Genomic DNA, 13,310 nt, shown 5'->3' on the forward strand with positions numbered 1-13,310 from the left:
TCAGGTCACTGAGGCAGAAAGGTCTGCAAAATCCACAGTGCTATGCTAAGCATCCAAGTCCCATTCATTTCAGAGTGATTTAGTTGTTTCATCTCTTACTGTCTGGGAACTCAAGCCCACATTTATTTCAAGCACTGCACAAATTAAGCTGGCTAAGGACTTTTGACAGACTACTATTTCCTCAAGAAATGCCAGTTTGAAAAACCTGTGTTGAAAATAAGAAATTAATAAGCATGTTGAGCTAGAATCAAGCTCTGGAATTCAAGTAGCTCACATTTCATCCCTAACAAGGGTATTGATTTCTAAACTCTGTGTTATTCTAAGGTGTTCCCTTAGCATCCAGAAAGTATCAAAAGGTCTTTAGTTCACTATGTTAAAATTAGGAATAGTTTTTGCACCATAACAAGAAAAACCACAAATGTTTCACCCTTAAGAAAAAGGATGAAGCATTATGAGTAAAGTGGAAAACAATCAAGATTTAATTTCACATTCCTTTTTTCTCTGTTGCAGTGTTTAGTTTCTGAATATAATGATTTTAGAATGTCTATTAACAAGTCTTTGCCTAATCCTCTTACATTTGTCACATTGAGTAGCATTGCACTAATAGGCTAATTCTACTTTTTAAAAGATCAAAATCTTATGAAGCTGATTTTGCTGAAGAACTTCTTGTGGCTCTTTGAGGAAAAAGATTTCATACATTCAGCGGTTCTACCCGTGTCCTCCTTAAATACATACTTCACCCCAAGACTTGCCTTGTACATTACAGTAAAGAAATAGCATTGTTACCATTCTGTTCTGCACAGAAGGCCAAACTAAGACTGGAAACCAAGATGTTCAGTCTCTGTGGGTTCCCTTGTTGCTCCTGTTATCCATTGTTATCCAGACAGGGTCAGTTCAAGGGTCAAGCTAGAAAGTCAATATATATACATAAGGTTCAGGGTCAGGTCTATCAAGGGTCAAATACAGCCCAATAACCACAAAGCAGAATTGCAGTGATTAGTCAGGGCCAAGGCCAAGCCAAGAAGTCTACCTATGGGTCAGAGCCTGGATAAACAAGGTACACAGCCAAACACAAGCATAGCTGTAGCAGAGCTGAAAAACAGACACTCTGACAGCAGAGCTCAGACAGGGAGTGAATGCCCAGGCCTGAGTTCATATGGGCTCCTGGGCCTGCAAGCAGGGTCTGTGGGGCTGAGCTCTCAGTTGGGGACTTTAAGGACTTTAAGAGATGGCAACTTTAGACCCTGCACTTTAAATTGTAAGATATCATCCATTGCACTATAGTTATATATATATATATATATAATATATATATATATATATATACAATATATATATGTACATATATATAATATATATAGTTATATATAAGTTATATTTCATTAAATATATATACATTAGAAATAGAAAATACTGTCACCAAACCAACTCCTTTTATTATATACAAACAAAACAAAAGACAAGTAAATGGCTCTTAAAAGTATAAATGATTCTTAGAAGTATATGTACAAGTTTTCAGAAATTTGAGCTGGTTTTCTCTGGTTGAGCTCAAATAATATTTGTTTCAGGAAATTGTGAAGCTGTATCTGATGCTCCTCTGTTGGGATGACAGCAAATCATGCATTCAGTGGTTTGACCTTTCTTTTTTTTCTTTCTCAGGGATGGAATTAGATCCTATCTGATTTTCAGGTTTTGCACATAATTCTATCAGTACAATGAATGAGAAAGAAAACTCTTTTTACAGTTCTTCTAATCTATACACGGTCTGAGCCAAACTTGTAAAATGCTTGGTGCTGGGTTAAGGCAACACTGCTAAGAAAGCAGAACTGAACTGCCAGGCACATCTAGGTCAACATTTGTTATTTTTAGAGTAGTATCTCTAGATACTTTTAAATATTTCATTATCCACTTGTGAATTTTAACATAAGAACTCTGTAGACTTCTTCCTGCTTGTAATGCCTTTTTTTCCTTATGTCTTCAAGCCTTGCTGCAGTTTCTTTTCATTTCAAACACAAAGATATTTTGCTTCCTCAGACATAAACATACAGAAAATGAAGTCTCATGTTTTCACCAGTGAAAATATGTAATGACTGTGTAAGAGAAGGAGCTAAAAAGGTATACACTGTTCTGATCATAAAGATTTTATCACAAACTGCATGAAGAATTTCACCTGTTTTGGATCACTGAACTTCAACCGGAGTTAACCAGATAATTAAATAACCTAAGCTAACTCTTGAATTGGCCAAGTGATATGATCTTTCATTTCATTTCACTTAGATGGATGCCATTGATAGAATAAGGTTAAGTATTTAGTGACCTGAGCATACTAGCAAAAAGGAAAAAATGCTTGATATGTGCTTAAAAGCATAATGATACATTTCCCAAGCATCAGATTCATGTTACATTATCTATAAAGTGCTTGTTTCCTTTTTTCTGTACAATTTTACACACACAAATATTTTTAGCCACATAGTTTTACAGAGAGATAGATGTTTGCAAGTATTATTTGTGAGTATTAAGCTACATCAAAGGAAATTAAACTCTTCAATAACCCACAGAGCATTTTCCTGCCTTTCTTTACAAACTGTTGAGGGAGCTACAGGAGATGAACAGGCCCCTAGCTGGAGTTGATCTGACCACATCGTCTGTTTCACCTTTTCCTCCTTACGTTTATTGCATTGAATCTCTTTCTGTGCTTCAGCTGCTGTAACAGTTACTTAGTTCCTAAATGCTTTTGACAGCTCGAAAGCACCAATTCTGAAGGACCTTGGAACCCTATTGCCAGGGAGCAGCCCACGTGGCTCCATCCTTTGTCAGACCTCCCTTCTCTGCTGAGATATATTTGATCCTCATTGTACACATTTTTAGTTCTCTCTTTTCAAATGTTTGAGTGCAATAATGTGATACCACGTACACACCTAAATATCCCACATTGCCAATATTTTCTGTATGGCAAGGAAGTTCCTTCTCTTGTTTCCTACACTTAGAGGAAAAATTGAACACATGGGAGATGGAATTTATAAGCATGGAAAGTGAAGTTTCGTACTTGGAGCCTGCATGTAAAAATAGGCTTACTTTTCTCCTGCGCTGCTTTCGCCAAAACCACTTCCTTTTCTTTTCACTTCTTCCCATTTCCACATGCAAAATAGCTCACTGTCATTCCCGGTTAAGAAGAAATGGAGTGATGTCTCTCGTTTCCTGGGTATAGGCTCCAACTGTAGTGTGGAAATGTCTGAGGTCATTATTCTCTTGTAAAGTGGGCCAAAAAAGGAATTTGATTTGTCTGAATCAGACAAGAAAAGCTAGCCTCTTAAGTAGCAATTTCCTATATTTTAATTAGCATTATAGTTTATTCAATTTTTCAGAGAGATTAAAGGAATAGTAATTACTAAAGAATGCAATGACAGCAAAACCTAGGGGTTTGCCTCTTTTTCTATAAAACTGCTTCAAACAATTCTTTATCTCTCTCTGAGGTGTGTGGTTTAAACACTAACTGAAGATTTGTAATAATGCGTACATAATAGGAAATAATCTATGACAACAATTTACTTTTTTTCTTTAAGACAGAGAAATTTTAACCTGTATAAAAAGAATCTCAGGAAATGGAAAATTGCCTCTTTGTAGCTGTAATAATTAGAACTTAGGAGATTCCATTATATCATAAAGAAAATATAAGGATGTCATACTAAAAGAAGATAGGGAAAGTAAATAAATATTTCCATACTCAGTTTACAACTGGCCTGTGGAAGCCAGGGCTACATGTGAGCATGGGAACAAGAGGTGTGGCAGGAGTTTTAAGATGCTGTAATTTTATGACCAGTTTTACAAGCTAAGGCAGTGACACAAAGCAACCCAAAGCCTCAGGATGTAAGCTATGGGGCAGGAGGGCACTCCTTTTACACCCCACCACTGCATGCATCCAGAAGGACATTTTCATCTGTGTTTTTTTCATGATCATGTTCGTGTTCCCAGAAAAATGTTGATGATTCTGGACAAAGTGATCAGTTTTTTATTTAATACGAAACATTTCTTTAGAAATTCCATTATGCTTCAAAATGCAGTCAGAAGAGATCTCAGATGCTGCCTTGAAGGCCTGCAGGCAGGCAGAAACTCTCTGCACAGCTGACAGAAGCTGTGCTCTTGGTGATACTAGTCAGTGTTACTATTTATTACTCCCAGTTTAAAAACAGGAAAATGGAAGATGAATTAAAAAGTGAATTAAAAAAAAATGCATCTTCTTTCTACAGATATCTAAAAGTTGTAATGCAATTGGCTAAAACAGTATCATCAAGTCAGCTTTTGTGTAGTAATAGCATATAATAACCTAAGGAAAGAACAGGCTGCAGACAGTTTCTGTCGAGCATGTGATGTGCTGTGTGTTCACACCTTTTCTTGCCCTGCAGTAACTTGTTTGTACATCTACCTACAGGCAGTAGAAGCCTTGTTTCACCTATTTGCTCAAACTTAATTTAGTAGGTGTGAGCAGCCAGAACAGTAGAAAAAGAAATAATTGAGAACAAAATTAGGCTGAATTTAATCTGAATACCGTACAGACCCTTCCTGACTTACATCTATTAAGTATATATAGAACATATCAGAAAAGTAGGGAAATTTCTTACACACAAAGAATTTCTGTAAGCAAGAGAACTGTGAACACCAAGGAAAAATGAATGATTGAAAACAGATTTTAGTTTACTTGCATAATTTAAGGCTTTAAGGCTAAAAATGAAACTCAACAGTCAGAATGAGATTTGCAATGAAAACCACAGGTGTGAAAATCTAATGTGATTTTCCACTTTAAAGCATGTAATGCTTCAGATAGTAAAATACAAAAGCAGTGCTGTGGAGCAAAGTAGGAAAGGGGAGGCAGGGAGTTGAGGACATTACAGATGTTCCTTTAGTCAAACTTTTGGTGGAATTATGTGATTAATACGGGTACTGAAGACATGAGAATCTGAAGATATCTGCTTGAAAAGTGTGTGAGACTTCTCACAGCCCCTCTTCTGTATACGAAAGTGATGGCAGCAGCACCATTCTCACCATCTAACTTAGAGTGTTTAATTAAGGTGGTTAAGTTACAAAACCAGCTTCCTGTGACCTCAGGAGATGTTTTGAGTTTGATACTTCCTAAGTGGATTTCTCTCATCCATTCCTGCCCTTCTGTATCTCACTCTGTTCTTGGCTATGTGATCTCACTATTTATCTTGAGTCACCTCTGGAACTCAATTCTGTAGCTTCTTCAGCCTGATAAAACAGTAAAAACTTGTCCTTGCCCACCTTCCAAAGTGTATGTTTTTGCCAAGTTAGAGAGTCTAGTTGCCCAACCTTGAGATCAATGAGAAAAGCTCCAGATGCAACACAAAGATGTGGGAGAAAAGTGGAAGAAGGGGAAAGGGAAGGAGCAGAGCTCATGGCCTCCCTCTGAGAGGTGCTCATTTGGCTCAGCTACCTGCAACTTTGGGTTCCCTGCTTAACCTAAAGAAGTCAGTACCTCCTGAAGCAATTTAGGGAAAGACTGTATTGTACTATCAACTGTATGTATATTGAAAAAAAAAAAGGAGAAAAGCTTTCCCAATTACCTTTCGGAATGAAAATTTTAATAGCTGATATAAAAACCTCACCTATATCTTAACTATTCCAAATCCAGCCTCCAGAGCAAGGTGGAAAATACTCTTTGCACCTCAAAGACTTTTTGTCCTTTATTAATCTTTTCTATTTGACATCTCTCTCTTCTTTCTGGTGATATATTCTCCTTTCAGTACTCCTTTTGTTTACATTTCCATATTTGGGTCGTTTTTTTTCTTTGGAACTCAATCTCCATGAGCTTTTTTGATGTTTTCTTTCAATGCTGTATGACTTTATTTCTAATTCTTTGTATTCTGTGGTTTGTATTAACAATGTATCTTGTCGCCATTATTACTCCTCTTCTAACTGTGTTATTGTCTGATATTTTTACTCTTCTGCAATTGCTGTGGCTACATGTGTTTGAATATGAGAGAACATAATTTTCTCTATATTTGCTTACATTGTATATAATGTTTAATTTGTATTTTTCTTTCCATGACTTTTTTTTTCTCTTTCAGTCAAGTTTTTCCATTAAAAAAATGCAGTAAATTATAACAGAGCAAGACATCACAAGCAAATAGGAAAAAAAGCCTCAGGAAAAGTAAGAGACATCATTTTGTAACAAACCAGACATTTATTTAACCTGTCTAAAGGGATGAATTGGGGATTTTTCTTCTGGTGTTACCCATTTAGCCAAGTGTTTGAGCCAAAAGACACTTCCATCCACCGAGAGATTTTAATTTCTCCAGCTCTGTAGCGTCTTACAGTTCAGACATCTCAGTTATTTTTCTTACACAGGGGACCCCATCAAACAAACTGGAATTACCTGAAGACATAGGCTGGGTAGGACAGGTGCTTCAACTTGGATGTTGGGAAAATGCTAGGACTGTAGGCTATAGGGGATCAAGCTAGGACTGTGGCTGAGAGGCACTTCTTCCAGTAATGGGAGGGAAGCTGCAGCACTGCATAGCAAGTGAGTGGAGGCCTGGCTGTAGGAGAAAATGTATTTGGAAGCAGTTGGGTAAATCTCATTTTCATGCACAAAGCTTGATAGGCCTGACTATTACAGGTTTTTATGTTCCCATGTTGCTTATCACATAACCACTCTTTCTGATTTTACTGGCAGAGAATCGAGTGGATGACATAACTCTTCAGGATTTCTTAGAACCACAGTAGGAACACTGGAAATATAATCAAGACTTTCTGATTTTATGGCAGCTGTTTTTCCCATTAGATCATCTTTCCTATGTACATCCTGCTACTCTGCTGATACTTTTAGTGTACTTGTCCTTTGCACCCACGTGTCCTCTTTATATTTCTCTTCCACCAGTTATATATTTTTAAAATTTATTCTCCTGCATCTGTTCTAATTTCCTTTCTCCTTTGTTTCCCTAGCTGCAGCATTCAAGTCACTGAAGCTCCCCGTTTCACACCACCTTTGTCATATTGGTGCTAAATGAGGGATGCTCACAATATAAAATATTGGTAGATGGATAAAAAGATTGGTTTGAGCTGTTGAGTCAGTTGCCCTTAAAATAAGTTCTGTTAAGCCTACTTCTTGTAAAGCTATCCTATAAATTTGCCTTCTGTCAGAACTTGAAATTGCAAATGAAAGCAGATTCACACACTATTTGAAAACAATCTACACTTTTACACAGAATTGGTTAATTCTGCTCAGTATGTTGTAGGTCTGTTTTCTGTCCTCTCATCCTCATAAATACATGACATTGTGCACAAAAGGAAAAGACTTTCTAACCACAAAATGAACCTGCTTTGTGACTGTTGCAAATCACTCTTTGAGACTGCAGTACTATTGTAATAACAAAGCTTTTAGTCTTGCTGAGTATATTATCACATAACCATATTGGGGAAAGTTTTGTTGCTACTGTTGTTTTTTATGGAAGTTTTCATGTCTATTTACTTTTAAATGTATACCCTTTATATCCCTGACATTCTGGGACAGGAATTCCAAAGAATTTCGTAATGAGTTGTTTATTCACATAACATGGCATAAAGAGTTAGCCTCTTTTATGGGCCAGTCTATTCCAGGCCAATGTACTTTGGCAGTGCTTCCATTGTTAATTGTTAACAAGACAGTACTAAAAGAGTTGTTTTGATCTAACGACATTTGGAAGTGGTTCAGTTTATTTGTATGCTACAGTGTGTAGGTCTACAGATTCTCCTGAAAATAAGCAAAATATGGCCTATATTTACAGGATTGGGAGCAGCCCTTTTCCAATGAATGTGTACAGACCGAAAATACAGTAGAAATTAGGAATAAACTGAATTTCTGCTTTTAAAATTCAAAGATTGGTATTGGTATTATCAACCTTTGTCTTTCTTGAGCAGTGTAATATAGAAATCTGTTGTTTATTGCTGTGAAGCTTAGTTGATCTGACTGAGTTAGGTCCATTTCTTTCCTGTTATACAGATGACTGAATTTTCCCTTGGGATTGAAGTGAAAGAGCTGGCTTTGGTCCAGACCAACTCCTTTTCCAAAGTAAAGCAGATAAAAGTAAAATTCTTCATAGCTCGGTAACAGCTTTAAAGAAGGAACAAGTTTGCTTCTAAGTTTAATTAGAAATCAGTATGGATCTTAAAAAACAAAAAAGGTTATGTGTGCACAGTGCTGCCATGAGGTATATGTAAATTATTCAACTTTGTTCCTGACACATCAGTGTTGCTTAATATAAGCACAGCATCAAACAGAAGATGTATAGCAATAGTCAGCTTTCTTCCTCATTAATAGAACACATAGAGATCACAATTACTATAATTTAATAGCTGTAGCAGACTAGTTTAATGGAAAAAGATACAAAAGAGCACAGAGCAACAAGTCTAGTTATTTGCGTACTTAATAGACTTCCTGAAGCTGGAAGTAAACAGTGTTTATAGTATCAAAATTCCCTGTCTGCAGTCTTCCTATCCACTGTTAGCTGGCAGTTTACTGTAAGCATCAAGGTAAAAACATGTCTTGGGGCTGAGTGTTAAGTTGAATGCTAATTAATTTGGGCAGGGTTTTCCAGGTTTAAGGGATAATGTTAAAGGCAGTTTTCAGCATAAACAAATAAAGAAGAAGCAGAAACTGGAAATGTCTAGCTGGAAATACTGGGATAACAGATGAAAACCACTGTGAAGGACCAACTTGACTAAGGCCTGTAAAAGCAATGATGAGTTGAGGGTGAAAAAAAAACAACAAACACAAAACAAAACAGAGAACCACTGACTGATTTTAACAGCATTTTGGAAACATTTAATTTAAAACATAATGTATGTATGACTAATGTATATGCTATTTTGCACATGTTCTGATTAGTTTCAGTAGTGATCTGTTTATTGCCAAAGCAAAGCTGATTGTGCAGTCAGTCCACAGAAATGCTTTATGAAACAAGAATGTTGAGCATGAAGACACCCTTCTTTCTCTCAGTAGCAAAGGCAGTTAACAACATTTGCTCACCTTGCACTTCTGTTCTCATGAATGCTTCCTGGTGATGAGAGTTTGAGGGTCTGCGTGTTTGAGAAGACCAGGGAATTGATATGTGTTAGAAATAACCCTTGCTCTCATCTATTTTTTCTCAGATCAGTTTCTTGGTAAGTTTCATCATGTGGCCCCACAAGTAGTTGTACAAACCACTGTATTAAACCCCAGAAGAGGGGCAAGGAGCTCATTCACAAGACTTAGCTACAGAAAATGCAGTCAAGACAGTCCCTTCCTTCAAGCAGTAGACAAGTAAGATTTCATTTTCACTTACTTTTTTCAGAATAAAAATGTGCCTTATTGTTTTTATGGAAGACATATGAAAGAGAGCAGCAAATAACTTCAAGAGTGGCCAGTCATAAATGTAACTGAAGAAGTGACATCAAGATGATTGGTCAGGTAATTATAGTAAAAGAAGCAGAATGGGACACTGCTTTCCTCGTTTTCTTACAGATACTTAATGTATGTTTTCTTGGCGTAATTACAAACAGACAGTACTCATTTTCAGGTGCAGTTCTTTCTTTTCAGTGACCATCAAAATTATATCCAGTTCATTCTCAAAATTAATCATGTACTTAATTATCATCTCACATAAGAGTTCATTGGTTTGAAAGGCAGGGGCATAAGTACAAATCATTGCTAGTGAGAAAGTTTCTCTACTTGGAAATTTGCCAGTCCAACATATAATAGGAAGTAGATTACAATCTGGTTTATGTCTGTAAGATTTTTCTTAGATACTGCTTGTCCTTAAGTGTTCTCACTAAAAAAAATACAAATCTCTGTTTGATCCATCCCCTGGATTTTCAGCACCAGCAGAGGAATGGAACTTAATCGATGTGGAAGTTAAATCCAGCAGTAGACCATTGTAGATTGTTTCATTTCCTCTGTAGACAGATTCAGACTATAAGGCAGTAATTATACATCTTTTAAAATAACTTCATTATTTAGGTGTCTGGGGTAGGATCAGAAATATTTATGATAAGGCTAAGTTACATTGTATACAATGTATACCTTGGCCAACTTTGCAGTAGCTGGAATGCAGGATTACTTTGCTGTAGTTAAGAAAAACACAAATGGCTGCTGGCAGAGCATACGTTATCTTACCCCACTGCTGTGTCATCTTCACTAAGGAAGAGGCATGGAGACCAACATGCAGTTTTATTGGGTATAAATGACATGTATGTATGTATGTACATATGTATATACATGAATGTATATATTGATATATTGTTAATATAAAAAAAGAGACACTAGCTTATTTGTTTCAGACTACACAGTTCTGATGGGTAAACTCTTACAATGCCCAGTTAAGAAAGTACAAAACTTATGGAACACCACTGTGTAGAAAAGACTATTGAACAATTTTCTTCCATGGTTGCATCTGCATCCTACAGTTTTGTGAAATTAGGTATTTAATCCTTTGGTTTCAAAGATGTTGGCAGAATTTCCTACATGGCTAGAGTATCCCAATCTACCAGCCTGAAATATCAAGAAATTTGAAGTACACAGCAAATAATGACAACAGAAATATTCTTTAATGTAGCTCAAATAATACTTTTCAGTTGGTTAAATGATTCTGGATTTATAGGAAATTATCTCAAAACATTATAAAGTCAACCAAAAGCATGAGGGTTGTGTCACCCAAAAGCAATTTTGCATTTCGGATTAGGGAGAGTTAACAGCCTGAAGCTACACTCAGTCTGCACCCAGGATGCATTGAAACTAACAGAGTTTTCTTATGGGTTCTGGGTGTCTTTTATACAATTGTAAAATCTTGCAAATTTTATTTCCCAGTTTTTGAGTGTCTCTTTAGGCAACTGTTTTGATTTGTTGAAAATACGTGTCTCAATGTAATAAAAACCCATCTTTTTGTTAGTGGGTTCACTGGCTTGCCAGTGAATGTAACTGAACATACCAAACATATTTGCATGCTGACAGGTGCAGTAGCTGTTCTCCCCTTGGGGCAGGGTTGGTGGATCTTCAGTTGTAAGTAATAACATGTCTGTTGCACTGAGTAATTGCTGCTGGGAAGGTCTTGCTTCAACAGTAGTTTTTAGCCAGGCTAGCAGTGAAGCTGGCTCTTCCCTTTTTATTTGTTTCTGATGAAAATTGAAGGAATCAACTGAAAGATCTTCTGTCAGATTCCTAAACAGCATGAACAGAATGGTTAGAGCTTTTGAGAGTTTAAAGCTTCAGGTCACCATATAAATTATTGAATAGATACTTGAAATACAGCTTCCCCTTTTCATTGTCACAATCACTGGTTTTTACATGTGAACTAGTGCATGTGTGCATAAAATGAAGAGAAAATAACATGGTTCTGTTCTCGGGTTTGCCTCAGGAGCTGGATTTATGATCTGGCCCAAGCTTGGGTTGGCTCATGACATCTCTAGACCTGTGTATGTGCTAGTGACTCTGTCAAGAAGATATCTGAGAGCTGAGATTCATGACCAAGGACGCTTTGCTTTGACTGCAATGGTTCACATCCGCACTTCATGCTGCCCTTGCTGCTCTTTGGAAATGCTACAGCTATTCATGCAGCAGTTGCTTTTCTGCCATACTTTTTCTGTATTTTACAGCCTACCATGTTAAATAACACTAAAATGTGTGATATTTTCTTCAGAGTGCTGGATTCTAAATTGCAGCACTGCAGTGACTGCTTCATAAGCAACTGTGCTGAACCTCTACAAAGAGCATAGGGGAAGGACACACGTCAAGCTCAGCTTTGTTAGTCAGAACTGCAGAGCCACTCTCAGATAACCTCCAAAACTGCAGTTTATAGCAAAGTGAAACTACAGTAGATCAGTGTTTGATCCATAAGCATCTGAACCTCTATGTGGCAGAAATGAAGCATATAGCTGGGAACAATCTTTCGTCAGCATCTCTATGACTACTTAGTTGCCTTCTGATAATTCTAACTTCAGGTCTCTCATTCTGACATATGTATAGGAAAGAAGCACACCTGAAGTATTCTGATTAGAAAATAACATGACTGCTGCATGCTCACATTAAAATATGCCTCCCAATAAGTTTAATAGCAGATTTAAAGGCAGTAACAGAAAGAGATTTGTGTGGTCAGAACTTATAAGTTATATTATTTTAATCTCCATTTAGGAGAGAAAAATAGACAGATAGCTGTTCCTTTGACAGTGCTGAGTTTCATTCTCTTACTGTCATGTTAATGCAGTATTATAGTAGTAATACCAGTGTTAGTAAGATATCTAAGGCAAAGAAAAATCCCAAATAAAAATACTCACTACTTGTCATAATTGTTTTTTTTCATAAGCAAATAATTATGTTTTGCATACTGCAAAGTAACTAGTAGGTAAATAATTTAGTTGATTTTTCTCTCTAAAGGACAAGATCCTTATTCTTTCAGCTATATATAGAGATCCATGCGGGCCAGTGCAGAACAGAACGTGAACCCAAAGCCCTGCCATCCAATACTTTTGTTTTATTGTTCTTTAGTGAAAAAACCTAGTGTTAAAACTTGAGTAATATTTATGTGTATCTATTATCTCAAAATAAGTAGACATCATGATTTTATGAGTTTCATAACACTGAATTTCTGTGTAAAGCTGAAGTCCGTTATAATAAATTTCTAAGTTAATATAACAAAAAGTTAAAGCAGAGCACCAAGTTTCCATGTGCAAACACAAATAATGGCAACAACTAAAAGGCCCTTATGATTGATTTTGTAATTATAAACAATGGCAACAATTAACAGGCCCTAATAATTAATTTTATGATAATGTTTTACATGATTCATATATGGTCAGTACCTTTGCTATGCTGAGTACGTTTTGTACATGATTAGCTATGCTGTGTAAAGTGTGAGACTTTTATGTAAGACACTAATTGAGATCTCTGTCTTTCTGAGTAGATTATTTATCTTGTCATGGCTGAAGCCTTTCTTTGTAGTGTGGGTAACATACATAGTTTTAGCATCTTGACTGTAAACACACTTTGATCTTTCACTTCCTTTCAGTCTTTGATGGATGAAGATTCATTAAGAAGCCCTTCTCGTGCACTAAAATTTACTCTTTTGAAATAAGAGACTTATTTGTAGGATCTACGAAGATATCCTTCAGATAAACTCAGAGATCATGCATGTTCTTCAATTCAGTATTCTTTTCTACCAAATTCAGGTGTTGAGCTGTGGTAAAGAAAATCTTACACTTTTTTAAAAAGTATTTTGATGAAAATTAGTTTTTACTAGAACATTTTTGTAGAAAGCACTATCCTAAACTATCCAAGTTGTTGTTAC

General features: G+C 36.3%; 1 protein-coding gene across 3 annotated transcripts in view; it reads left to right on the plus strand.

Moving 5' to 3' along the window:
• LOC104912965 (leukotriene B4 receptor 1-like) overlaps positions 1–13,310 on the plus strand; it is a 51,267-nt gene that overhangs the window by 19,884 nt on the left and 18,073 nt on the right. For 2 of the 3 annotated variants that reach the window (XR_002119300.1, XR_795045.2), the window contains exon 2: positions 9,145–9,295. The exons of the other annotated variant lie outside the window; for it this stretch is intronic. The gene's annotated coding sequence lies outside the window, so the exon portion shown is untranslated. The remainder of the gene's footprint in view (positions 1–9,144; positions 9,296–13,310) is intronic. 3 annotated transcript variants of the gene reach the window in all.

This window comes from Meleagris gallopavo, chromosome 13 (assembly GCF_000146605.3).
Source record: "Meleagris gallopavo isolate NT-WF06-2002-E0010 breed Aviagen turkey brand Nicholas breeding stock chromosome 13, Turkey_5.1, whole genome shotgun sequence".
Taxonomy (NCBI): domain Eukaryota; kingdom Metazoa; phylum Chordata; class Aves; order Galliformes; family Phasianidae; genus Meleagris; species Meleagris gallopavo.